The following is a 27,179-nucleotide window of genomic DNA, read 5'->3' as shown; positions in this document are numbered from 1 at the left end:
AGTGGAAATGGTTTTCTTCCTGGGATCTCTCAAATGTATTTGTAACAACTACTATCCTGCCCCTACAGCAGCGTGACATCAACAGCACCTGGGTACCCCGCTTTACCCATGAAGATTAGTGTTCTTGGTGTTTCAGGGCAATGGGCTTAGCAGTTGTGCAACATGGTTTTTTTGGTGTAGTTTTAAGAATGTTAGACAAACACTTACATAAGATAATTTGGATAGGGATGATCCTGCCTTGAGCAAAGAGCTGGACTAAATTCCCTTCCTACCTATGATTCTATGAGTTGTTTCAACTAGTGACAGTTTTGAATTTCCAGCCCCAAGCAATGTCAATTGTAATTCACCAGATACAAACTCAGAACTACTGATAATGCGAAAGGCTTTAGCATGAAAGCTAACTGGAGAAGTGGATTATGGGAATTTACAGCAAGTAGGTCCTCTAATCCACAAATCCCCCTTCTCTACTGCATTAATCAACAGTATTTGCAGATTTAGAGCCACTGAAATAATTTCTAGATCTAATATTTTACCTGTCACCTAGCAGTGAACTGAGGTGTTATTCTACTAAAATACAGAGTTATTCTCTAGATCATATTTCTGCTCTCATGCATAGTAGACATCACATACTACAACAGAAGTCCTGCGGAGAAGAGTCTCTGAGACCTGGGGAGTCAGTGGCATCTTACTAGGGATAATTTTTAGGCGTTAGAGCTGATCTCAATCTTTGAGGTTTCTGATAGGTTAAAAGCCAAAATGAGGGCTCTCCCTAAAAACAGCCCCCAAAGCTCAACCATATTAATAAATATCTTTCCAGAAAAGAAGACTTCCTTTATGGAGTCAGTTGGGACAGGAGCTTGAGGATTGACCTATTTGCAGGAAAATGGGATTTTTATTCAGTTTTAATCAAATTACATTTAACTATACACCACTGTTACACCCTCAGTAGTTATTCCACACTTGGTGCTTTATACCCTTTAAATCTTTAATTGTAAATACGTTTTTCCAGACCCCGAAATATTTTTGTTCTTCCAGCTCATCAACATTCATCTGATACTTTTTCATTCCAAGTGCAGTCTCACCAATGCCAAATACAGAACTGTCACTTCTCTGGGCTGAGAAGCATTATACAGTCCAAGTGCTATTGGTTTCTTTAGCCTTTATGTTGCTCTGCCAGATCACATCTAATTTGCTTCACATAAAAGCTTGTGAAAGACACTACATGCCCAGTTCAGTGCTGTTCACTTTTAAGCATTTGACCGATAGGAACAGTTAAGACAAGCAGCAGGCATAGGCTTCTCAATCTATGCTGGATCATCCTATTCTTATTAGTTCACACTCCCATCCTCCCACACAGCTTACTTGCATCATTTACCTGCCACGCCTTGCCCTTTAACTAAGCTTTCAGGGCAGAATCTGTTCTTCAATGCATTTGTAAAGTCCTTCAACTTGTGCTTAAGGATATCAGATGATATCAAAATATATCGAGTACTAATGATAGTCACTAATAAAGTACCAGGTAGCCTCACTGTATGTGGTTAGAGGAGACTGCAGGAGGAAGTGGTTCAGAGGAGTATACAAATGTAAGAGGCAGCCCCAGAAGGCGATTTCCAAGATTCATCTGTTCAAAGTCGCCAGAAGCTTGCTCGCAATCTTAGGATTCCCCATCACATAAGAAGATTGTCACATACTGTGGAGGAGGTGGGACATTAGAGCACTATCTCTGATATCTAAGTTCTCTGTATTTGTTCCACTTTTCCATGAAATACCTGGAATAAACTGCATTTAGAGGAGCACTGGTCATGGTTTCAGAGTTAAGGTTGGACTAATTGTTGTGCTTGTAACTTGGATACAGCCCGTTACACACGCACCTCAAAATTACAACACTTCCTTCAGTACATAAAGAATTACCTAATAAATTTACTGAAGAGTTGAAATCTATTTTAATGCAGCCCTTTCAGGAATTCAGCACAAAGTCAGACTTTTGTTCCAAATTATTTCAACAAGATTTTTTTCAAAATTTCCATAATTAACCCTCTAAAGCCTCTTACATAGATTACACTTGAAGAAATTAAGATGCCATTGCTACAATTATAATAGTGCCTAACAGCAATACTATAATTAGTGTTGTTCTAAAATAGCCTTAAACTCTGGTCTCTAAAGGTAAAAGCCCTTTTAATGCAAAATTTCACATGTGGTTGGGCTTTATTCCATTTGAATAATATCTGTAGTTGCTTTTGCTCCTTACATATTTTTAGCAAGCAACGTGAAGTTGGAATTTAGTTGAAAACTCTCCTTGGCACTCCAAACAGAGAGAGAGAATTTTTAAGTTATCTACACAATTTTGCAGACAGGTATAACATGGGTAGATCTGATACAAAGGTAATTTTAATTAGATATTGGTTCTTTTCAGCTGATGTTTCTCTTCACGGAAGCTTTGCATCACAATATAGTCTTGTCAGATAAAGTCTTCTTTATTGCTGCCTATGTGCACAGCTCCAATTTTCTTTCATAAGCAGATGATTTTACATGCATTTAGAAGCCTGGAACACAGGAGGGATACGAAATGGATGCATTTCTTCATCCCCTATAGATATGCCTCTTTCACTTAAGTATGAAAAACCTTTGGTAAATTACAAACATTTCGTTGAGCAAAGTGGTAATCAGCCATGTTAGTTTGAAGAGCAGGCCTGCTCTAAGCATGTCATTTCATAGGATCTGATGAAGCAAACTTGCTCACAAACATTTATGCATCTATGATTCAGTTAGTCTACAAGGGGCATTCTACCTTGTCTTGCCTTATTCTACCAAGCATGTCATTTTAATGTAACAGCTTTGCACAAGCTAACAGAAGTAAATAACATATAATGTTAATTAGTTTAACTTATCCCTGCTCTTTATTCTCTACCAATAAACACACATTTTACTATTACCAGCACTACTGTACATCACAGATCACACCCAAATACTCAATTCCTTTGTAAAGTAACCAGACACAGTATTCATTTTTTGTGTCTGTATCACAACATTATGTATCCCCAGAGGCATTAACTGTATGAAGCTAGAAAATTAATCAATAGAGCTTACCATTTTAAATGACTGCTACAATATGATGGAGCCTCTGGCTGCCACCACTATTATCGTACAAAGGAAAAAAAAAAAATCACATTTTATAGGGTTTCTCCTGCAGCCATTTCAAGCAATGCCAACAAAGCTTAAAGACAAAGCCGGACCTCAAACGTGAACCTTCTCCTGCAAATTAAATTTTGGGAGCTCTCCAGAAGATGTGTGCTACCTATTTTGTGATAAAAAAAAATTAACCATTACCAATGAAGCGATCCATCAATTTCAGATACATTGGAGAGGTAAAAAAAAAAAAAAAAAAAAAAGAACCAAAGTCTGGTTATAAGGAAATTTTCCATCCTGAACCTAAGGATATATTCACATATTAATCTTCAGTCTAAAGATAATAAATTCTTCTATTCGACTCATACAAGAAATGATCTAGAGGCCATGAAATCTTTTAGTTCCTCTCAGACCAGGACAAAAGCCTTTTGTGTGCTCAAGGAAATATTTAATTGTTTCTAACAACAGTGTGGCCATAGACCCACCATTTCCCTAGCCTGTAGAACATCAGGATGTCCTTACCCAAGTCTCAAGGGAGCCTGACGAATAACTGATGATCTGTCCTTGGAAGCAACAGAGTTGGCTAATTTATGTTTGATATGCTTCTGTGAAGGTCCTGTGATTTTTCAAGTTTCTCTTCAGAAACACTGCATGAATGTGTGTGTTTTAATTCCTCCTTATTTATGAGGAAGCAGTGCTGATCCAGTAAGGGAACTAAGATGGGAGAATATGTGAAGGTTAACAGTATTATTTATTTGGAAATTTGTAACAGGGAGTTCTGTTTAAATTAAAGACATATCTACCTCAGCAATACTAACGAGCAATAGCAGAATAAGTATTCAAACCCTGAAGGGATGTTTTTCTTTCCTACCTGAAGGCAGAATAGATTTCTTGTACATGAAGTACAACCAGGTGGCCATACTGGAAGAAAAGATTTCTCAACTTGAAGAAAACTGACCAGCCCAACACAGCACAAGAAAGACTGAAATTTCTGTGGACAGCAGATATGAGAATCCTTGCTAGAAATCTAACAAGGAAAGGCATCAGCAATGAGGAAACAGGAATGAGAAGGCTGTCAGCTCATGACTAACAGGGAAGACAGTGGAGGCACTCTGCCTCATTAGAGGTGTAGGGGGTCCTCAACTGAGTACTCAACAGCGCTACTCCATATAGCATCTGTCTAAAGACGGATGCTTGTTTGTATTCAGGCAAACATCAAGTGTGCTCAAGAGGATTTTCACAAGAATTCCATAGTCAAAAGAGTGACAGAATATTCTGAAAGGGACTAAACAATACTTGAATTGTGAACCTCCCTGGAATTAAGATGACATGCATCAAGATAGGATACTATTATATAGTTTGTGCACAAAACTGCACTGTCAATGGTAAAATTAGTAGCACTTGTTCTATGGCAACATGCATCTTGAATTATTCAAGATTTCAGGGAAGTGAAGAAAGGCCAGATGATCTTATAGTCATAGAAAATTGGGATTGGAAGTGACCTCAGGAGGTCATCTAATCCAACCCCCTTTTCAAGGCAGGACCATCCCCAACTAAATCATCCCAGCCAAGGCTTTGTCAAGCCTGGTTTTTAAAACCCCCAAGGACAGACTCTACAACCTCTCTGGGTAGCCTGTTCCAATGCTTCGCTACCCTCCTAGTGAAAAAGTTTTTCCCAATATCTAACCTAAACTGAACCTGCACCTTGAGCCCATCACTCCTTGTCCTGTCATCTGCCACCACTGAGAACAGTCCAGCTTCATCCTCTTTTGAACCCACCCCCCTTCAGGTAGTTGAAGGCTGCTGTTAAATCCCCCCTCAATCTTCCCTTTTCCAGACTAAATAAGCCCAGAACCCTCAGCCTCTCCTCACAAGTCATGTGCCCCAAGCCCCAAACCATTTTTGACCTCCACCGGACTCTCTCCAATTGGTCCATATCCTTTCTGTAGTGGGGGGCCCAAAACTGGACACAGGACTCCAGATGTGGCCTCACCAGTGCTTAAAAGGGAAGGATCACTTCCCTTGATCTGTTGACAATGCTCCTACTAATACAGCCCAGCATGCTGTTAATCTTCTTGGCAACAAGGGCATACTGTTGATTTAAATTCCACTTACTGTCCACTGTAACCGCCAGGTCCTTTTCTGCAGAGCTGCAGCTTAGACAGTTGGTCCCCAGCCTGTACCAGTGCATGGGATTGTTCTGTCCTAAGTGCAGGACTTTGCACTTGTCCTTATTGAACCTCATGAGATTTCTTTTGGTCCAATCTTCTAATTTGTTTAGGTCACTCTGAATCCCAGCCCTACCCCCTAGCATATCAATTACTCCCCCCAGCTTGGTATCATCCACAAACTTGCTGAGGGTGCACTCCATCCCATCTTCCTGATCACTGATGAAGATATTGAACAAAATTGGCACCAGGACCAACCCCTGGGGCACTCCACTTGGTGCCGGCTGCCAACTAGACATCAAGCCATTGATTACTACCTTTTGAGCCTGATCACCCAGCCAGTTTCTATCTACCTTGCAGTCCATTCATCCAGTCCATACTTCCTTAGCTTACTTGCAAGAATGCTGAGGAAGATCATATCAAAAGCCTTGCTAAAGTCAAGGTATATCATGTCCACTGCTCTCCTCACATTGACAGAGCCAGTCATCTCAACATAGAAGATAATGAGGTTAGTCTGACTCGCCCTTGGTGAATTTATGCTGACTGTTCCTAAATCGCCACCTTCCCTCCAAGTGCTTACAAATGGATTTCTTGAGGACCTGCTCCATGATATTTTCCAGGGACTATGCTGAGACTGACTGCTCTGTAGTTCCTCAGATGCTCCTTCTTCCCTTTCTTAAAGATGGGCACTATATTTGCCTTTTCCAATCATCTGGGACCTCTCTCAATTGACACAAGTTTTAAAACATAATGGCTAGCAGCTCTGCAATCACATCAGCACCCTCAGGTGTATCATGTCCAGCCCCATGGACTTGTACACATCCAGCTTTTATAAACAATCCCTAACCTGTTTTTTCCACCACCTGTGGCTGCTCATCTCCTCTCAAAACTATGCTGGCCCACCAGTGCAGTAGTCTGGGAGCTGACCTTGCCTGTGAAGACGGAGGTAAAAAGGGCATTGAGCACTTCAGCCTTTTCCACACATCACTACATTCCCTCCCCCACACTTCCCCTGATCTTTTGTTTCTGACATGCTTGTTCCCCCTCCCATCCCTGGCTAGCTACAACTCCAATTGAGCTTTGGCCTTCCTGACTTCATCCCTGCATGCCCAAGCAATAGTCTTATACTCCTCCCTAGTTGTTTGTCCAAGTTTCCACTTCTTATAAAAGTTTCCTTTTTGTGATTTAGCTTACTGAAGAGGTCCCTGCTAAGCCAAGCTGGTCTTCTGCCATACTTGCTAGTCTTCCTGTCCTCTCAGTTAGGCTTCTTTAAAATACAGCCAGCTCTCCTGGACTCCTATCCCCCTCATACTGGCTTCCCCAGGGATCCTGTCCCTTATATCCTCGAGGGAATCGAAGTCTGCTTTTCTGAAGTCCAGGGTCCTTACTCTGCTTGCTTCTTTTCCTCGGGATCCTGAATCAACCATCTCATGGTCACTGCTGCTCAATTTGCCATCCTCTTCTACATTCCTCACCAATTCTTCCCTGTTTGAGTGACACCATCAAGAACAGCATGGCCTCCAGTTGACCCCTTCAACACCTGCACCAGGAATTGTCCCCCACACTCTCCACAAACTTCCTGGATTGCCTGCGCACTGCTGTATTGCCCTCCCAGCAGATGTCAGGGTGACTGAAGTCCCCCATGAGAATAACCAAGGCTTGTGATCTGGAAATTTCTGCTAATTGCCATCTAAAGAAAGCCTCACCTACCTCAGACTCCTGTCTTGGCTATTTATGGCAGGCACTCAGCACCACGGCATCACCCTTGTTGCTCTCCCCTCTGATCCTAACCCACAGACTTTCAACAGGCCTATATCCAGTTTCATACTGTACCTCTGAGCAATCATACAGCTTTTTTAAGAAAAAGAGCAACTCCTCCTCATCTCCCCTACCTGTCCTTCCTAAACAGTTTGTACCCATCCATGACAGTGCTCCAGTCATGCAAGCTCCCACAAAGTTTCTGTTATTCCAGTCACGTCATAGTTCCTTGACTGTGCAAGGACTTCCAATTCTTCCTGCTTGTTTCCCAGGCTCTGCATTTGTGCACAGACATTTCTTATCAGAGATCCTTCTTTTCCCACAAAAGACCCTAAGGTGAACCTCAGGATAGGTTCAGTGGTGATTCGGAGATTCGGCCATAGACTATATAGGCAGCAGTCCTTGAGGACGCTGGGCACAGCTGCTTCCAGCTGGTAAGTCTGTTGTTGTGGGCAGAACGGGAAGGGGCGTGGAGGAGGGGCAAATCAATGCCCCCACAGTGAGGGAGGGATTGGGGCTGGGACAAGCTGCCCAGCAGGGGCAGGTGGGGTGCGGGACTCAGGGAAGAGGCTCCTGCCACTATGTGCTGCTACGTGCCGCTGGTCCAGGAGGGCATGTGAGTGGGCATGTGCCCCCAGATCTACACAGGGTGGGCTGGGTTGGGCTGTGCTCCACACAGGCAGCAGAAGGCACTAGGAGAGGGGCCTATGCCCTCCCACTGCTCGCCCAGCCTCCCTGTGCCTCCTGGACAGGCAAGCAGCAGCAGGGCATGCGGGCGGGCACATGCACCCAGATTGGAGTGGGGCCAGTGGCAGGGGCTACGGTAAATTTTAGGATGGCTACAGTCCCACCCACAGCCCCCACTCCACTATGCTCTTCAGGGTGGGCAGTCAGGGCTGTGCTGCAGCTGGGGCTAGCCACCCAGAATGCAACCCTGCCTCCACCCACCCTGTGGAGCACAGCCCAGTGGCAGGCGGCTGCGGTAGCCTCCTGGAGCCCCACCCCTTGCTGGGCAGCTTGTCCCAGGCCCCAGCCCCAATTCCTCACTCGCTGTGGGGGGCATTAATCTGCACCCCCCCTCCCCCCCACCACAACAGACTTACCAGCTGTGTCCAGCGTCCTTCAAGGACTGCTGCCTGTTTAGTCTATGGCTGAATCTCTGAATCATCACCCTATCTTTTCTGAATTAATTCGGAGGCTTCTGATTCAATTCAGAAGCTTTTAAAGGGTCTCCCAATTTGATTTGGATTCAGAGATTCGGCCGCTGAATCAGACCGAATCTCCTCCGAATCGAATTGGCTACCGAAGCTCGCACAGCCCTAGCATTTAACAAAAGATAAGGAAATAAAGAGCATGAACATAAAGTCACAAAAATTAAAAATTAAGCCACCTCACAGCATATGCTTGCTGCTCTTCCACCAGAAGGCAATTCACAAACACCACAATCACAGATCAAAACCGTAACTCACCTTTTAAAGATGCCAGCCTTTTAACTTTCCTTTAACCAACCATCATCTCCAAATATCTAGCTGAGGCAATAAAATTCCCCACAACTAATAGTGTTAGCAGAAAACAGTTCATGAATGGAGTGTGTGTAGTAGGGAAAGCTGTGTGTCCATTTCTTCACCTAGTATTGACCTGGACCTTCATCACTGGCAAAAAATGATCTTATAAAAATTCATGCGGCATACTGCTTACAATTCCATTCTATCCTAGGCATTTACAAGGTTAACTTGTTAGAAGTCACTTGCCAACTTGGATAGGACACATGCAGGTACTGCTTTCTGTAATATCTAGAAAGAATTTACAGGATTTTTTTATTTATTCACAGCATGTATAGAACAGAGCCGGGGCAAAGCCCGGTCTGCAGGCCAGACTGGACCCACAGTGAACTCCATTTCCCTGCAGCCCCTGCCCACATCATTGCAGCTGGTTTCCATGGAGACTCCAAGAGCAGCTGGGTCATGACAGCACGGAGCCAGGATTTCCATGGACACGGGGCCCAAGCAGTACTGCTGGGGTGCACAGCTGGGTGGAAAGCTGCTCCAGGGCCAGGGCCAGGGCCAGGATCTTGTGGCCGTAACAGTGCAGGCCAGAGCTGGGGTAGAGGTGCAATCTGCTGCCTGCTTGCCCCGGGCAGGGGTGTGCAAGCAGCAGATCACAGCCCTGCCCCAGCAGGGCATGCAGGCAGCAGATTGCAACTCTGTCCCATCTCTGGACCAACCTGTCACCACCACAAAATCCTGGCCCCAGCCCCAGAGCAGATCCCAGCCCAGCCGCACGCCCTGCCAGCACTGCTTGGGCCAATCTCCATGGAAATCCCAGCCCTGCGCTGTCACAGCCCTGCTGCTCCTGGGGTCTCCATGGAAACCAGCTGCACGGCGTACTGGGAAATGGAGTCTGGCCACTAGCCCAATCTGCCATTTTGACAACCCCTAGTATAGAAGCAGCAGGTTTTTTTTGTGTTTTTTTTAAAAACGCACAAACACATTATCTTAATAATATAAAATGCAATTAAATAGACTGCAAGAAAAAACTCAACTCAACCCAGCCTAAGAACATCAGAAAATCCTCTTGGAAATTATCCCAAACCTCTCCAGCCTGCTCCTCAATACAGAAGCCTGATGTGAGGGGTGTGGGGGGAGGGAGGTTTGCAAAGTATTCTGACATACAAAATCTGTCAGTCATCGAGAGTTGAGAGGGTTTAACTAGGCTTTTACATCAGGGAGAATCACAGATAAATGTGATCACTCTCCAGTAGCTAGGACCCAAATGATTAACAGGGTTAAGAGATTAAATTCAACACAAATTGTAAGTGGAATGAACAGGACTGGAACCTCTTAACTTTTTATTTTTTTGTGCACATTTTCATTAAAACCGGTAGGAAGTTCAGGGGAAAGTTAGAGTGCAATTGGTAACTTTCTTCTCTGCTTTTCTTAACTAGTTTCTCCTCCATCTTCCTTTAATTTCCCTTCCTGCATTGTTGTTACTGAATTTTCCTGTCCAAAAAAGGAATATTTCTTAGTATAGTCTGTCAGTGATATTCATGAAATTTTCAGTGTTTTTACTTTTATAAACTGTACTTGGTAATCACTATGTAAGAAAGCACAGTCAATACTCCCTCCAAAAGCCACTACTGTATAAACAGGCAGCTACATTCCTCACTAGTTGAAGTTTTCAAGTGATAGACAACTGTCATCCCATATACAGTACAATCATAATCATCTAATCAAGTAAGGAAGAGCATGGACAACTGTGGATTTGTCAAAAAAGCAAAAGTCTCAACCCCATGGGGGGAAAAAGCTAAAGTTGCTGCTTGGTCACAAAACAGCAGTCTACAAGCTAGGACACAGTGAGGAATATGAATGCATCATAACAATCCACTGAAAAGAGCAGAAAGCTGAATTTATGCTGAACTAGTTACAACAACTGACAGGAGTGAGCCAAAGCCAGTAGACTATCCCCCCCCAAAAACCTCACATACACACTAAATACAGAAGTAAAGACAAATTTTTGTGCACCTCAAGGAAGAGCCTTTAAAAAATAATAGCAATCTTCTTTAAGGCGTGCGCATTACATCCCTGCAACATCAGGAAAAAAAACAGCACCTTAGCTGAAATGAAGAGCAAGTTTCTTACTGAGAGAACTTGCTGAGATTTTTAGAATACTACAAGTTTAAGTAACTATTACTTTCTTCACTGCCACAAAATTAATGTAGCATTAATTAGGCCTGTGCGAAGCAGCTCATACTCGCTTCGGATTCTAATTCATCCAATTCTGGGGACAGCGATTCGATGATTCAAATCACCGTCCCAAATCGATTCGGCCGAATCTGATTCAGAGATCTGACTGCTGCCGAATCTCTGAATCAGCCAGGCCCATCCCCCGCCTGCTCCCCCAGCCTGGTAGTGGCTGCCCCACCCGGCCTAGCTCCAGGCACTTTGGGGAAAAAAACCCAGGCTCACCAGGTCCTGCTTGGTGGGGGGTGATCCCCATGGCCCTGTGCCATGTGGGGGGCTCTTCCATGGGCCCCCCCGAAGCAGTTGCAGGAGAGGGGGGTGTGTCCCCCCATGGTGTCCCGTGTGCCCCCCTGCCCTCTACTTACCAGCTCCAAGACTGGCTCCAGCTCCCTGCTGCAGTAGGCGAGGACTGCCCAAATCATCGAAGCTCTCCAAATCTTTTCCGAAGATTTGGAGAGCTTCAAGTCTATTTGGACCTTTTTACTGATCCCCGATTCGATTTGGATTTGGAGATTTGGTCACCAAATCGGGCCGAATCTCCTCCGAATCGAAGTTTCGCACAGCCCTAGTGTTAATGAAGTTTGAGATGAGGCAGCATCTTTTATTGGACCAGCTTTATAACAGCTCTCCCAATTACAAAACTGGTTCAATGAAAGACATCAGCTTGCTTCACAAATCTTGTTTCTCTCAAAATTAAAGGTAATTTATACTTGGGGTTAGGTTGCTAAGGACTACTAATACACAAGTCAACATTTTTTAAATGATTATTAAATAAAGAAGAAAGTTAAGAGACTAAAATCATAAAGTAACTGAGTAAATCCTACATTTTAATAATCATGCATATCAGCGCTCTCTCTCACTTCCTTTACATGCGCTTGCTCTCTGATATTGCAGGCCCTTTTTGGAAAATGGGATTGTGAAAGGTCATCTTTAATTGGTAAGTTTTGTTGGAGCTTGTTAAAATTTAATCCTTCTCTGCAGTACTAGAGGCTAGACAGTTGTTCCCCAGGCTGTATTGGTGCACAGAATTATTCTGGGCCAAGTGCGAGACTCTGCACTTATCTGTTGAATCTCATCCGATTGATAACAGTCCTTTTCTCTAAGTTTATCCAGGTCAGTCTGAATCCTAGTCCCGCCCTCCAAAATGTCTGCAACTTCACCCAACTTGGTGTCATTTGCTAAACATACAATCCCATCTGCCAAATTATTAATAAAGGTGTTAAACAATACTTGACCCAGGACAGACCTCTGGGGAACCCCACTTGAGACTGGTCCAACGTCTAGGTGGGAGGCAACGATGGCTATTTGCTGAGCATGAAGATGCAACCAGTTATGTATCCACCTTACAGCACTCTCATCTATTCTGCATTTCCTTAGCTTGTTAATGAAAATGCTGTGTAAGCATCAAAAGCCTTAAACACATTTCAGCCAGCTATTAACAAGTCACTTAAACATAGTTGATTAGATGAGGTTAAAGGTAATTTATCCTGTTCCTTGCTTTAAATCACTCCACTTGAATATGGCAGGATGTTTCATACCTACATTTGCTACACGATCCTGTTTTCATTTGTTTATAACTTTCCACACCTTAACCATTTGGCTTGAATCCATATGCTGGGTTTCTGACATATCCTGAAAGTTTCGGCTACAACAAATTCGGGGAAAAAATACAGTTTTGCCCAAGTTAAAACATTCTTAACTCTTCAAGTTCTAATGCCTCCATATTTTGGAGCAGGGAGCTGAAAAGCAGCATAGTGAATTTGCTTTGACGCCAAGGATCTGTCTTTCACTAGCCCTGTGAAAGCCACACTAAAACTGCAAAAATCAAGCTTGCAGAAATTTGCTTTGTAAACAAAACAAAGTATCATTATGCCCCTTTATGAATCTATAGAGCATCCACACCTTGAATACTATGCTGTTCTGGTCCTCACACCTCAAAAAGGAGAGAGAACTAGAGAAGGGCAACAAGGATAATTAGTGGTATGGAGGAGCTTCCTAAAAAGGCTAGGCCAATAGAGTTTAGAAAAGAGACGCTGGAGGGGGTACATGATAAGGGTTTACAAAATACTAAATGGTGATGAGAAAGTCAATAGGGATTTATTATTTACGCTCTCTCACAATACAAGAACTAGGGATCACAAAATTTAACTAGTCGTTAGTATTAAACCTACTACCAAAAGGAAGTTCTTGTTCACACAGCGCACAATTAAAGCAAGGACCTTGTTGCTACCAGATGCTGTGGAGGCTTACAGTTTAGCTAGATTCCAAAAAACGGATTTGGACAAATCCTTAGAGGAAAAGATGCATTAGTATCTATTGAGCATGGGAGTTAGGAGCACAGCCTCTGAATCAGAACTTCCTAGACCTTAAACAACGGAGGTTGCAAGTGAGAGGGGAACAGTGGGGAAACACCCTGGTTATACCCTGTTTGCTTTCCCTTTCAACATCTACTCCCTGCTACTGCATGACATAGGAGCCTACCTGGGCTTCCCTGCCTGGAATCACAGGCCCCACATGCAGCCTTCCAGGTGTTGGCCCAGTACTCAGGGGCTGGAGACTGGGCAAGATGGATCTATGGCCTGATCCAGTAAGTGGCATATCTTACGTTCAGCAGTTCAGAAATGGTAACCTTAATTTTTGCTACTTCTCAAGGAACAAATTATGACTGTGTAACAAATAAGACTTGTGTCTGTAAGGAGCCTGCTATGTTTGCTGCAGAAGGGGTGAAGGGGTCCACTGAATGCATGGACAAGAAAGGACGGCCTCAGAAAGGAGGCGAATGCTACGCTGGAGAAAAGGAACCGAATCCTTTATCTCTATCAGAATGTCTCCGATTCTGGTGAAGACTTTTCAGCAAAAATTGACAGATGGCCCCTATCATTTGCTTCGCTAGAGCCAGATAAATCAAAGGGCTGTGTGTTCCCTCTAATAACTGAATGCAAGTATTAAAATGATACCCGATAGCCTCAAGCAAGATACAGCACACAAGTCTAGTACCCGCAGGAGAGAAACTACAATCCTATGAGATTCTTCTGCATCCCTTAACATTTTGTCCCTTCTTTTCACAAACCACCACATTTTACTGGAATAAGATATTCAGAAGGAAATTTTTACACTTTTATTGGCGTCTTCTTCCGATTCTTAGCCCCTGCCTTCATCCTTTGTAGAAGGTAGGGACTTGGACATTCTGCTGAAAAAAAGCAGAGGTCCATCAGGAAAACAGGGCCATCCTAGCTAACCTAACCTAAAAACACTAGTATCATCCTCTATACATTCTCTAAAACATATGAATTGATAGGGAGTCCAGACAGCATCACAACAGGTTTAGAGAGAAGAAAGGGGCAACACAAGCAAATAACTGAAAGACCTACCCTGCTTCAAAGTGGGATGATGCTGTGCAATGACAGACTTCCCCTTGCAAGCATTTGCAGCATATCAAAGCAACAGGGTCTAGCAAGCTTTAGATAAATTTCTTAACATCGTATTTGAATCATGTCTAGATTAGGATTTACAGTTAAGGTTATAGCTTGATTATACTCGCTTTCTTGACTCTAGATCAGAAGGCAGATGTGCACATTAGCCCCACACCCTTCCTGAGTACCACCCCAATTCCTTTCCCCTGCTCAGCCTTCTGCTCCCTGTCCCATCTCCTGCTCAGAGATCAAAAGTTCAGTCAAGAACCAGACTGTAAATCAGTCCATATTTTCCAGGACACTATTGTGGATGCCCTTTACGCATCAATTCAGTTAACCAACTTCTCTTTTCACAGAGCCTTAGATTCAAATACATGGCTAGGAATAAGTCTGCTGCCAGTTACCTTCTGGCCAAAGGCAGAAATGAGGGAACTAATTTATCCTGGAGTAGGATGCTGTCAATGCATGACAACCTTGGCACAAGAAACAGGAATAAAAATCAGTTATAACTACACTTCAAAGAAGCTGGCTGAGGAGATACATTGGGCTAAAAACATCTTAATTATTATTATTATTATTACTACTACTACTACTACTACTACAGGTATGATATTTTAGGGCACAAATTTTGGGCCCTTAGCTCCCCCCTGCTGACTTCTCTCTAGGTTTCCCCCCTACCCTCGTACCCAAGTTCCAGATGAATGACAAGGAGTGGAGGGGGGAAAAAACAGGACAGTAAATAAGACCAAGTATTTTAATGGCTGCCTATGCAGTAATATGCAGATTTCAACTGGCAAACATACAAAGAACAATTCATAAATCATTAACTATATCAAGCAATACTTATTTACAGGCAAGTCGAATGAATTAGCATTTTTTAAATCCATAATGCAAATGCTTAGCACTAACTGTATTTGCTTTCAGGAAAACAGAACAGTAAAACAATTTTCAAAAAGCAAGGCATAAACTATACACTATTTTTAAATTAGTGTAGAATACATAAACATGCTTTGCAAAAGCATTGCCAACAGGAAACAGCATTGCCAATGCATTCTGGAAATACCTGTAATACAAATTCTAACATAAAAGCCAATTAATTCATTTTTCCCCCTACTTTGAAAAATAATGTAAGAAAACTTCTTACTATACAAATCCTTCAGGTGATCAAGAAGGTTCTGTGGGAAGGCAAGCTACTCCTTGCTTCCACACCAGTAGTTTGGTGTTAGCAAACACCTGAGAAGTTCAACTACAAATGGAGCTGGCTTTCATCGAAATACTTGAAACACCTGTTTCCTTTCCACTCTGGCAAATGCAGAATATTGCTTTAGTACAAAGTGATTACTGCCTAAATAATGCAGAATATTCACCGCTTCCCTCAACTCCCCATTTTCACTTGATAACTGGCAGTAAAAATATAACCTAACATTAATACTGAAAAGTAACAAAGCCTAATGTTACAAAGACTACTAACAAAGGTGGAAATGAAGTCCTCTGCCTTACCACACTGAAACCAGAAAACACAAAAGGCCCAAGTTAAGTTTGGTGTGTAAAACTAGAAGCCACCATGTTTCTGGACAATAAGAGAAAATGCGATAAGTCATTGAAAGGATGCCAACTTATTCCTTCTCCTCCACCAGTGCTTCAAGTGCCCTCTATTTCCTCAGAGGATACCTCAACACCTACTCCAAGAAACAAATCAGTGAAAGCCATAGAAATAATGAATAATCTCTTTAACAGAATGGAATCGGGGAAAACCTAGTACAAAAAACGCAAAGAAAAATAGTCTAGCTGCTGGAGCTAAAATGTTATACATAGAGATACAGATAAACCTTCGAAGAGCCGAAGGGAGAGGGTTACCACTAGAAAAGCCACCAAAAGTTACTGATTACGCCTCATGTTAAAAAAATAAAAAACAAAAATCAGGAAAGAGCCAGATCAATAGGGATCCATAATTTTTTTCAGAAAGAATGAACAACCATTCTAATTACTATGGTTACACACTTTGCTCCAATAGTTTCATTCCCAGGATATCATTTCATAGCTGCAATGCAATTCACATTTCTGAACACAACTTGGAAGCAGTGAAAACCAACAGCCCATTGTACTTTACCGCTACAAACAAGAAAGATCACCATGAGGCTGATGAATATTCTCATTATTGCAAGTTATATATAACTATGAGTATATTTATTTTACTTTGTGATATATTATTAACTGTTTCTTGGTGACGGAAAATATCTGTGTGTAGTTACAACATGCATTTTTGCTGAATGAATTCTGTGTCTCAAGCGAAGCAGCAAGAACAGTTCAGTGGTGCTACCAATCCACTTGTCCGAGCATGGACAGTATAACTGTCCGTATACCTGCAATATGTGTTTCGTTTGCAACATTACTTCCAGCGGTAATGGATGTGATCAAGGGACAAATCTGGTCACATTTCTAAAAAAAAGATGGTTACTCACATGGAATCAAAATTCTGCAAAATGACTGTGCAACATGTATACTCTTGAGGTACCATTGGAGTAACCTGACACAGCAGCTTTTATGGGAATGCTTATATCTATCCCCCTACACCAGTGATTCTGACCAGAGTGTAAAAAAGCTGAGAACGCATGACATCAACTATATGAGTTTCCTTCCTCCCCTCCCTCAAGACCAGAGTTGTAACAAGGGCTCCAAATTGGATGGAAGTGGGTGCAGGCAGTGTGAATGTGCAAAACCATTCAGTTACAAATAACATTTACTTCTTTAAACACCCTCCATACGTTCCCATTCTTGGGAATCTAGAAAGCAATACATTTTCCTCCAGACAGATATAAGAAGGTTTAGTTAATGTAGATTATAATTCTACTTTACCAGATTGTTTTATATAAATAAATGCCTGATCTAAAGCGAAAGGTCTTATGAAGCCATGACTCACACTCCAAGTACCACTTTACAGAATCTGTCTAAAAAGACAAGAGAAGCTTTTCCTTTAGTCCAATGCACTATAAACACTTCTGGGGGCAGGGACAAGGGGGCCAGGAGAGTATTTATACTACTGTTCATTGCAGAGTCTAACCCACTTAGAAAGACAACTGCCTGCCCTTTACTCTACCCAGGAGAGACTCTTGAGGGTTTTATTTATTCTTTAGGCTTAACCATAATAGAAGCTAATGCTCTCAGCTAACATACTAGTTCACATGAATCCAAAGTATGTGGCTGAACTTCCCCTAAATTATGATGAAACCTAGAGAAAAATTATTGGAAACTTTACGGAATGCTGAAGATGAAATGCCATTAGTATCCTGAAGAAAAAAAAAATTCAGGTGCAACTGAAGAAATGCTTCATATTTCTGAAATGCTTTAAGGGGAGGGACACGGAGGTGATAATCGTGAAAGCCTGCACCTCACTTGCCCTTCTAACAGATGTAAGTGTCAAAGTAACAAAGATAAAACAATACCCTCCGATAGGTTTGACAGAAGGTTTCATGACCTTATGATCTGAACTAACACCAAACTGAGGTCCTACACAGGCAGTCTCTAACCAGAAGGCTGACTTTCATCAACTCCTTCAAAAATCTTTTTACTACAAAATGGCAGAATACAGTCTGTCATCCAATTAACCTGCGATGAACCAAGAAAGATACAAGATGCACTTTTACCAAAAATATGGATAGCCCCAAAGATTTCAAATGAAGAATGCAGGCATGGACAGAATAAAAGCTAAAATTAGGCCTATATGCTATTGCTAGTTGCCTACAAAAAGAACCTTTGCCACTTAAAACGCAGGTAAGTTTTATTGTTTCTTGGAGTTCATCAGAATTTCCTATACTTTTTCTGAACAGGACAGTTCTAAAATCCCAAGGCCCAAGTCAAGTGGACAGAATGCACTGAAAAGGCAAATCTTCCCTCAAGGCCAAGCCTATTGACTTGGAAAGGCAGACAAGTCCTTTGTAACAGCTGCAGTAAATCTATAGCTGAAAATCACTGTCCTGTAACCCAGGCCAGGGCAATCAGAATAACCTTGACTTTGAAGTGCTTGATTTTTCTAAGAAAACTGTGGACTGAATCTCAGAAGAGACCTATTCTCTAGTTGAGAAAAAATAGATCCAAGATAAGCTGGCTGACTTTCTTTTCTGGAGCAAATCCTCTGACATCTGGAAATGCATCTTTGCTGCAGATACACCCATCTCCAGATAACCTTGCAGAGAGAAAATGTTTTACACTAGTACACACCTGCTCAGCACACACCATGGATCTGCTCAGCTAGTCTGCCAAGCAAAATGCTAGGCAATAAACCTGGCATAGTATATACTATTCCTGTGGGGCTACACTCTCTGTACAAGGTGGCTGAAAGTTGTTCCATTCTGACTGTTCACAAAACACAACTACTGGTAATTACTTGAACCTCCTTGCCATGCTCTTCAAAGAGAATTGGCTTGAAGACCCAAGACATTGATTTAAACTCTAGAATAGTAATACAGAGTATATTCTTTTAAAACCTGCACTCACTAACTCAACAGTCAGATTTTTCAGGTGAGTTTCACACAACCCACACTAGAAGTGTTGGCAGTAATATGGCTAACAGATCCAGGCAACTGAGTGGAGTATCTCTGTGCATGCAACTAGGCTGAGGGATACAAATCCATTACTGCATGGTATCAAGTTCATAAGCATGTAATTTTATATTTAGCAAGACACTATATGCCAAACAATGCTGTACGGGACTCATCTTTAAATATGCATAGATTAATATGCAAGACAAAAGGTCTATCAGGTTCAGGAAGAAATCAGTGTTTGACTTAAGTTCTCCTGTAATACTTCTAGTACTGCATGGATTTTCAGATATCTTTTTTCCAGAAGGAAAGCTCTGGCTTTCAAAGAGTGCCAACTCAGATGATATCCTATAGGGCAATTCTGAATTGCATGCCATTTGTGAAGCTGATTCTGAAGTGGGCATGTATATTTTTGACAGTTTGTGTTCTGTCCTTCTGTGATGCCCTGATGAGACAATCCTCCAAAACCAGGGTGACAGATTGCTACAATCAAAGAAGTACTTTGTGAATACTCATGGTACTTTGGAGGGCTAAATGAGAGGGTTGTATATTGACAATGATCTCTTCTCACAACAAAGCACAGGAATTTGCAGTGCAACTATCTTACCGAGATGAGTTACAAATCAAGCTGCAAACCAATCCTGGATGAATAAAGACTAGTTGATTCAATCTAAAGGCAAGTAGGCTTAACTTCAACACTGCTGGAAGAATGGAACTTCTAAAGGTCTAAAGCAAGTTGAAAAGTATCTGAATAAAACCCCTTTCTCTAAAATTCTTTAGGGAACTCTCGCTCTCTAGCATCCAACTTTAGTGATAAGATTCTGATTTTAGCAAATTCCATCAAGGGATCATTTAAGAAAGAGAGAATGAACAGGTTGATAGACAAATACTCAAAATATAGCAGTCTTCAGTGCTAGTACTCTAGTACTCAAAACCAGCGTAGAGAAAGCGGATATAGCTGAAAGATGTTAAAATTAGTTTGTAAAGTATGCACTTCTTCCAACGTTGAGTACATGGCTGTTTGCTGGTATTTCTTTGAAAGGAACAAGAAATAAATGCAGTCTCTGATAACAGAAGGTTGATGATGCAGCCTTTTTTCTAAGCACAGCAAAATCCTTAGAGATCCATCTACCCAATAACATTATTTTTGCAGCTGATCTGTTTTTAGAATAAAATTCCTTCACCACCAAATAGAAAACCATCTACCTAGGTTCTTCCTTCTGAAAGGAAGACCAGGCAAACTTATAAGCAAGTAGCAAAGCAGCAACTACTGAGAATACATTTCTAGATGCTGCATTAGAATGTCTAGTGTGGCAGAGAACCTCTTACCAGCTCATCCAGTTCATCTAATTTATTGCTGTCTGACAAGACATGGACTGCACTTAATCCTTTGAACAGCAACCACCATCACTAAGTAAGCCTAGAGCAGGAAAGGTTTAGAAAGCCCTCAGGAGGCAGTTGCTACTTTCTGGCTTTTTTCCCCCCAATATGGCCTGTATGGGCTGTACTTTAGACTTGCCAAGTCTTTTTGTTGGCCTTAATAAGGGCCATTCTGGTTTCACCCTCTAGGAGACTCAGAATGTCAAAACATATTTGCAAAGTTTCCTCTACATACTTGAAATTTAAAATATCAGCAGTGTCAAGAAAAATAAATTGGAGCAAATCTTCTGGATGATGGGAAAATGACTATTCCTCTGCATGACATTTTTATCATTGATCTGACATTTTTATCTACATCAGGGCTGTCCAACTGGTGGACTGCTAGCAGCTAATTTGTAGCCCTTGACCTCTCCCCAGAAGCTGCTGCTTCTCACATCACTGACTGCAGCAGCAGCTAGGGTTCTTCCTCCGATTTTCACTTCCTACAACTGTCCGAAGACTTGGAGTGGCATAGCACAGCCCACAGTGCAGCCAAGGTCTCTACTTGAGCCACAGACCCGGGGGCGGGGGGCAGGTTGGGCAGCAGGCGAAGGGATTTGGAAACTGCCCTCAGCTCAAGCTGATGTGGCTCATCTGACCTGAGGCTCTGGATGGGGCAACCCAAGGCTGCTTAGAAGTTGGACAGCCCCAATCTACATCAAAATAGTCAACAGACTTAGTTCTAGAGCAGTTATTCTCCACCAGGGTGCCATAGCACTCTGAGGTGTCTCAAGATCCTTGTAAGGGTGCCACAGGGTGCTAACAATACTAGCACTATTAGTTGTGCAAGCACAATTCACAAGATATAACCAGAGATTTCAAATAGGAATCCATAATGTCACAAACATTCTGTCCTGTTGTGGTCTTTCTGAGCTCTTTGCAACAGAAGAATTGCTCTACTATTTTTCTGTAGTCAAGTGAAAATTAAGGGAGGGCTGGTACTTTCTGAGGGGTGCCTCAAATCTAAAAAAGGTTGAGAACCACCATTTTAGAGACAGGAACAGATCAGAACAATCCAATGCAGAATATATCCACAAACCCTTTGAAGCTGCTATTCCTCAGTCGTCTTAAAGTTTGGGTAATACATAGACAAAGACCAGTGCATCCACATTGTCCAAAGTGGTACCTTCTAGTTTTACTATTACTTCACAGAGATATTCAATGGTTAAGGGAGGGTGGTTTCATAATCTGAACGGAAGGAACAGTCTCAACGATGCCTGCAAGGGCGTTTTATGTATGTTCTCTCAAAGAAAATAAATCAAACCAGTTGTGACCTGATTGCATATAAAAGCCTCAATCCGAGGACCAAACTAATTAACTTTTTAAGGATGGTAACAGTTTGAATAAGCAAGAAGTTATGAAGGCCACAACATTTTCCCAGGGAATCCATATTTAATCTTAGGAGGCTTGTACAGCTGGGAAAATAGTTATAGCTTTCTAAGAGATGTAAGAGGTTGGTGGGAAGGGTTGTTTTTGGTGGTATCTTTTATTGGAGAAACTGTACATTTGAGAGAGAGGCTGGACAAGCTTTCAAGCACAAAGTACCTGTCAGCAAGTCTGGACAGTTGGTTCAAAAAAAGAGATTACATAGACAGCCTTGCCTCATACATTTTCTGAACTATCATGGCTACAACAATACTCTAACCCTACTTTAGTTTTGCTTTGTTTTCTTCCTCCTTCCTAAAGGTGCACACACAGATACGTGCGATCAACCTTGATTCAGCTTCACATGATGAACCTAGGTCCAGCACAACCATTACTCCAACTATTAGATGCACTACCTGCTAGTCTGGTACTAGAACCAATGGGTGAGATCAGGCCACGACCTGGATTTTTCTTACAAGGTTGCCCTCAATACCATCCTTTGTTTTGGCTCCAACTTCAGAGGTCAGAGCATTCCAAGAATGCTCGTGTATTTCAGCATGTAGTACAGAAAGAGCCAAATCTTAAGCATCAACTCTTTCAGCAGAGGTAAACACCTACCAAGCTAACCAATTCTATTCAGACCTGATGCTTGTACATTCACAGACAGTGGCAGCTTCGGTTTGCTTCCAGTCAAGGAAATGGAGACCTGCTCCAAGGCTCTGCCAGGCTTTCTACATCACTAAGTGGTCAGAACTGAGACTGATCTCCCAGCAATTATGGACCCGTATACGCTGGCGCCAAATGTTTTAGCTCATGGGCAGGAAAAATACGGCCCATGGGCCAGATCTGACCTGCCAAACACTTTCATCTGGCCAGCAGGGCCCCCCAACAAATTGTGTCCCACCAAGCCCTTCCACCCACGAGGGTGGGAACGAGGCACTCACATGTACACGCAGCCCCAAAAACATACCGTATTGCTTGGCTGGTTAAGGATGGGACTTCCACTCCCAAGATGGCAACAAGAGGGTGGGGCAACTGTCAAGAGGTGGGACTACCCATGCAGCCCTTGACAGCTCACCAAAACTCGTGAAGCAGCCCTCCACCTGAAATAATTGCCTGACCCTGCTTTAGCTGCTAATGCTTGCTACAACAGCTTGACTTGGAAACTATACTGATTCTCCTTTCCAGCCCTGGGTAAGAAAGGCTGCATAAACAGCAGTAAGATCTTTCCCCAAGAGGGCCAAATGTAAATGTTCTTCCAAGTCAAAAACAACAAAACAAAAAAATTAAATGAAAGGCAAGAGGCATGACTCCAGAAGCCAAATTCCGTAGTTTTCAGTTTGAGCATGAGAAACCAGAATGTGTGTCTAGGTACTAAAACCCTCATTTTTCCTCCCCTCCCCCCACTAAAATGCTATATTAAGAAGGTGACAGCAGTCCTGGGAATGAACAGTTCCCATAAATCCAGCTTGGAAATTGGGTGAGGTTTATTATTCTGTTACTTTCACATTTAGAAGAAACATAGACCTCTAACAGACTCTATTTGGCAGCCAGATAGTCCCACTAATCCAAGTTGCGCTGTCAGCACATCCCAAGCTCAGAACTGTGCAGAGGCTCCTCAATGAAAATATACATATTAACAATTCATAGGTATGGTTACATTGTGCCCACTCCAAAGAGTATTGCCATCTCCTAAAAATATGAAACCCAAATACTCCTTAACAAAATCTACTGAGTAATTGACAATCTATTCCCCCATCCATCAAAAAATCACCACTGAACTCCCCATACAAATCAACAAGGTAAGAACGAAGAGTCAATTCCCATACGGAGTGTGATGCTAACCTAGAAACAATCAGGCTATTTTCAGACGATCTAAAATTGTCTTGATGGGTCATTTGTATCTGCCAAACACTATAGTGAGAAAGGCTCCCATTATTTTCACAAATGTTATGATGCAAGAAGCATGCTCTGATCATAACAGCACTGCAACAAAGGGTCATTATGATTAACCAAGTCTTCTATTATGCCTGGAGCCTTCTAGGAGTTCATTCAATCCATCTGCTAAACTTGCAGTTAAAATGTCTTCTGCTTGGCTGTTTTAAGGAAAGGTAAGTCTTTGTGACCCAGGGAAACAACAGTAGAAAGTGTCTAATTGATATACTTATATTTTTCTGGAAAAGGGCTCTTACCTAGCTACTGTTATGTACTCCCACTTTTCTAAACATCCATACACTTTGCCAGCACTTCCAATATTTATGCTCATAAAAGGAATGTGATTTAGGCCTCTGTGGGCCATTGACATTTTAGTAGTAGCAGCACTTCCTGCTAATTTACTCACTTGCACATTATAAAGAAAAGATTGTAGGCATGATCCTTCTAACTAATGTGCGTCCAACCTAAAAATCTCAATTACTGAGATTCCTTGATTTCAAGGACCTCAGACACCCTCACAATACTCATCTACAGCACATTTATAGCCAGGAACACCCACACACCCCTATCAACCTCAAGTTTATTCCCAACAAATTAACACCAAAAGATGACTGCTTTACACCTGGTGTCACTAGACCGGGGTGCTAAATCTTGTTGCTGGGGCCTACAGACCTAGCATGTATTTCTCACACAACTTTAAAAAGGTGTCATTCTTCAAAATGAAGTCTGCTCACTCATAATCATCCCAGATCTCCAAATCAGTATGCTAGTAATCCTACTGCCATGTAGCTGCCGGCCTTGCCCAGAACATCCACTGACTCTACTGCATTTCATTAGCTATTAACAACAGGATCCAAGTACATGCATAACTGAGCATTCGCATTCAAAACTCATTCACCACCAACTCATACTGCACCAATGAACTGTACTAGTTGCTTCTAAAACAATGTTCTCAACCTTTTTAGACTCAAGACACGCCTCAGAAAATGCCAGCTCTTAGTTCCCACCTTTTTTTTTCTGACTATACAGAAAAATAATAGAGCAATTCTTTTGTTGCAAAGAACTCAAAAAGACCACAACAGGTCAGAATGTTTTTAATACTACAGATTCTTATATGAAATCTCTGGGTTTATCTTGTGAATTGTGTTTACACAACCAAACAGCACTAGTATTGTGTGGCACCCTTGCAAGGATCTCAAGGCATCCCAGGGTCTGTGGCACTCTGGTTGAGAATCAGTGCTCTAGAACATCTGCAGCCTAGTTAGTGCAGATTCTCAGATAACTCACCAAGAGCTATAAATAGCTATAGAAAGAAAAAAATGCTGCTTCTCATGATGTTTGTGCCAGGAATCTATGATCACAGACAACATATAGATGTATACAGTACAGCCTTGCAGTCTGGTGCATTCCCCGGATCACTAACGGACATTGTGAGATAATGTCAACTTGCCACCTACAGTTGCCAAATGAACTAATGAGAACATGTGATGCAAGACCATGCAAAATTATCTTGGCTTGGGAATGCCAGGATACTGTCCTTAATGCAAGTGAGAGGTATAACAATGTAGATACAAGAAGGCTAAACAAACCTTCAGCACAGGTGAATACCAAGTCTAACTGTATATCATATTATCTTTAATTAAAGCACAACATTTGAGTTTAGAATTGAGTTAACTCTATAGCCTAGACAAGGCTTTATGCTCAACAGCTACCTCATGGCAGCTTTTGAGAATGGAAATAGCAAGATGTTACTTATAGACTCAGTTATTCCTGCCTTTCCCAAATTTGGAGATGGAACCTAACAGAAAGACATGAAGCCCTTCTTTAGAACACGGTTAAAACACGTTTTTATACTGAAGTTAAATTCAACTCAAACTAGTTCACACACAACCAACCATACTGAAGTTTTGCACTTTATTCAGAAGGGTGGATAAAGGGATACCTGCAGCACAGGTGCATAACAAGAGATGGGGAGGGAAGAAATCCCCTCAGTAACAGGTTGATGGACAGGAGACACTAGAGTGATGGTAGGTTCTCTCAGAGTAAAAACAATAGTTGGAAACAGTCAGTTACCCTGCCTCACTGACCCACCCCTCCACTCCCTGCCCTTCATCCCTAAACTGTGAATGTACCTACCACCAGGTCAGCACACCAGGTTTACCTACAGAGACCATGTGACACTCCTGCTGCTGCAGGCCCCTTCACCACTTTTAGATCAAAGTTGCAGGCCATAATGTAGACTCTTCTCTTTCCAGAGCGCACAGCCGCCAACACTGGCTTCCATCTATGCCTCCCTGGTTACAGGGGTAGGCCTGCCACTGTGACACCTCTATTTGTAAAGCCACAAGGATTCCCTTCCCACCCCCCTCAATGCCACCCCTCCTCCCCGAGCCACTACAGCTCCTCATCTCCCCATGCCCCTAGGTCAGGGCATTGCTAGACACTTCTTCCCAGGCAGTGTCAGTACCACTTCTTCCTAAACCCTGCTATTCAACCCTCACTTCCCAGACCAAGGCCCAGCCACTTGATGCCCAAATCCCCCTGGCTCTCAACTCCCAGCTTAGCTCAACCCCAGGCCTCTTACTACTACTGCAATTACTAGTGGTGCACTACCCTCCCACCTCTGTGCATCCTGCCGTTGCCCACCACTGTTCTAGGTCCCAGAACTGCCCCCACTTCCTGCCAGGTCGGGGCCGCTTGCCTCAGGCGGCTGGTACCAGCCCCCAGGACGCAGCTTCCCTCCCTCCTGTAGGAAAAGGGCTACTCCTGGATTTGATTTCAAAAGGGTGAGAGGGCAGGGGGCTGCGACCCTCGCCCCCTGTGCCCCTTCCCGGTTTCCCCTCCCTGCTCCCCGCGGGCAGAGCCCTCGGGCCCCCCCCGCACATGGCGGCCCCCGCAGCCCTGCCAGGCCCCGCCTCTGCCGCCCCGCCCCCGGGCCGCCCCCACCCCGCTCCGCCGCCTGCAGGCCCGAGCAAGGAGGCCGCGCGCCCGGCCCAGCCCAGCCCGGCCCGACCCGGACAATGAGATGGCGGCGCGGAGCAGCCCCGCCCGTGCCCCGCTGCTCCGGCACGAGCCGCCCGCCCCGCCCCGTGCCGCGCCGCCTCCGCCTCTCCTCTCCTCTCCCCTCCCCGCCCCGCCGCGCCCGGCCCGGCCCGGCCCAGCCGCCGCACCGAGCCGAGCCCGAGCCTAGCCGAGCGGGCCCGGCCGCTGCCCCCGCCCCCCGCGCCTCCATCTTGGATCGGCGCCTCAGCGCGGCCCTCCCCCGCGCCGCTCACCTCGGGCCGGGCCGGGCCAGGCCGCGCCGCGCCGGGCCGGGCCGGGCCGGGCCGGGAGGGCGGCGCCCCGGAGGGCTGCGGCGCGGGGCGCGGGCGCGGGCCGGGGCCGGCGCTGCTGCTGCTGCCGCCGCCGGCGGGGGCCGCGCTCAGCGGAGCCGCAATCCTAAACCGCCATCTGGCGGCATTGCCGACCCGCCAATGGCGCAGCCGCCGCCGCCGCCGCGACCCGAGCGCCCCCTGCCGGCCGCCGCCGCGTCCGCCCGCCCGCTCCCCTCCCCCCGCACAGCCCCGCCCCGCCCCGCCGCGCCCCTCCCCTCCCCTCCCCTCCCGCCGCGCGCACGCGGGCCGCAGCCGCCGCAAACGTCTTTCGCGCGAAATGCCTGCGCAGGCGCACTGCGCCCGATGTCTCTCCCCTGTCCGCCGGCTCGCTACGTCATGCGGA

The 27,179-nt window shown here is 43.9% G+C and overlaps 1 protein-coding gene across 1 annotated transcript in view; it reads right to left on the bottom strand.

Annotated features, from left to right (window-relative positions):
- Positions 1 to 26,896, bottom strand: part of STAG1 (STAG1 cohesin complex component) — a 304,994-nt gene extending 278,098 nt beyond the window's left edge. The window contains exon 1 of the mRNA XM_059730741.1: positions 26,738 to 26,896. The gene's annotated coding sequence lies outside the window, so the exon portion shown is untranslated. The remainder of the gene's footprint in view (positions 1 to 26,737) is intronic.
- Between the last annotated feature and the right edge of the window lie 283 nt (positions 26,897 to 27,179).

Source organism: Alligator mississippiensis, chromosome 7 (genome assembly GCF_030867095.1).
Source record: "Alligator mississippiensis isolate rAllMis1 chromosome 7, rAllMis1, whole genome shotgun sequence".
Lineage (NCBI taxonomy): Eukaryota > Metazoa > Chordata > Crocodylia > Alligatoridae > Alligator > Alligator mississippiensis.
Note: the sequence above shows the minus strand (reverse complement) of the source record. Positions and strands in the feature narration are given on the sequence as shown.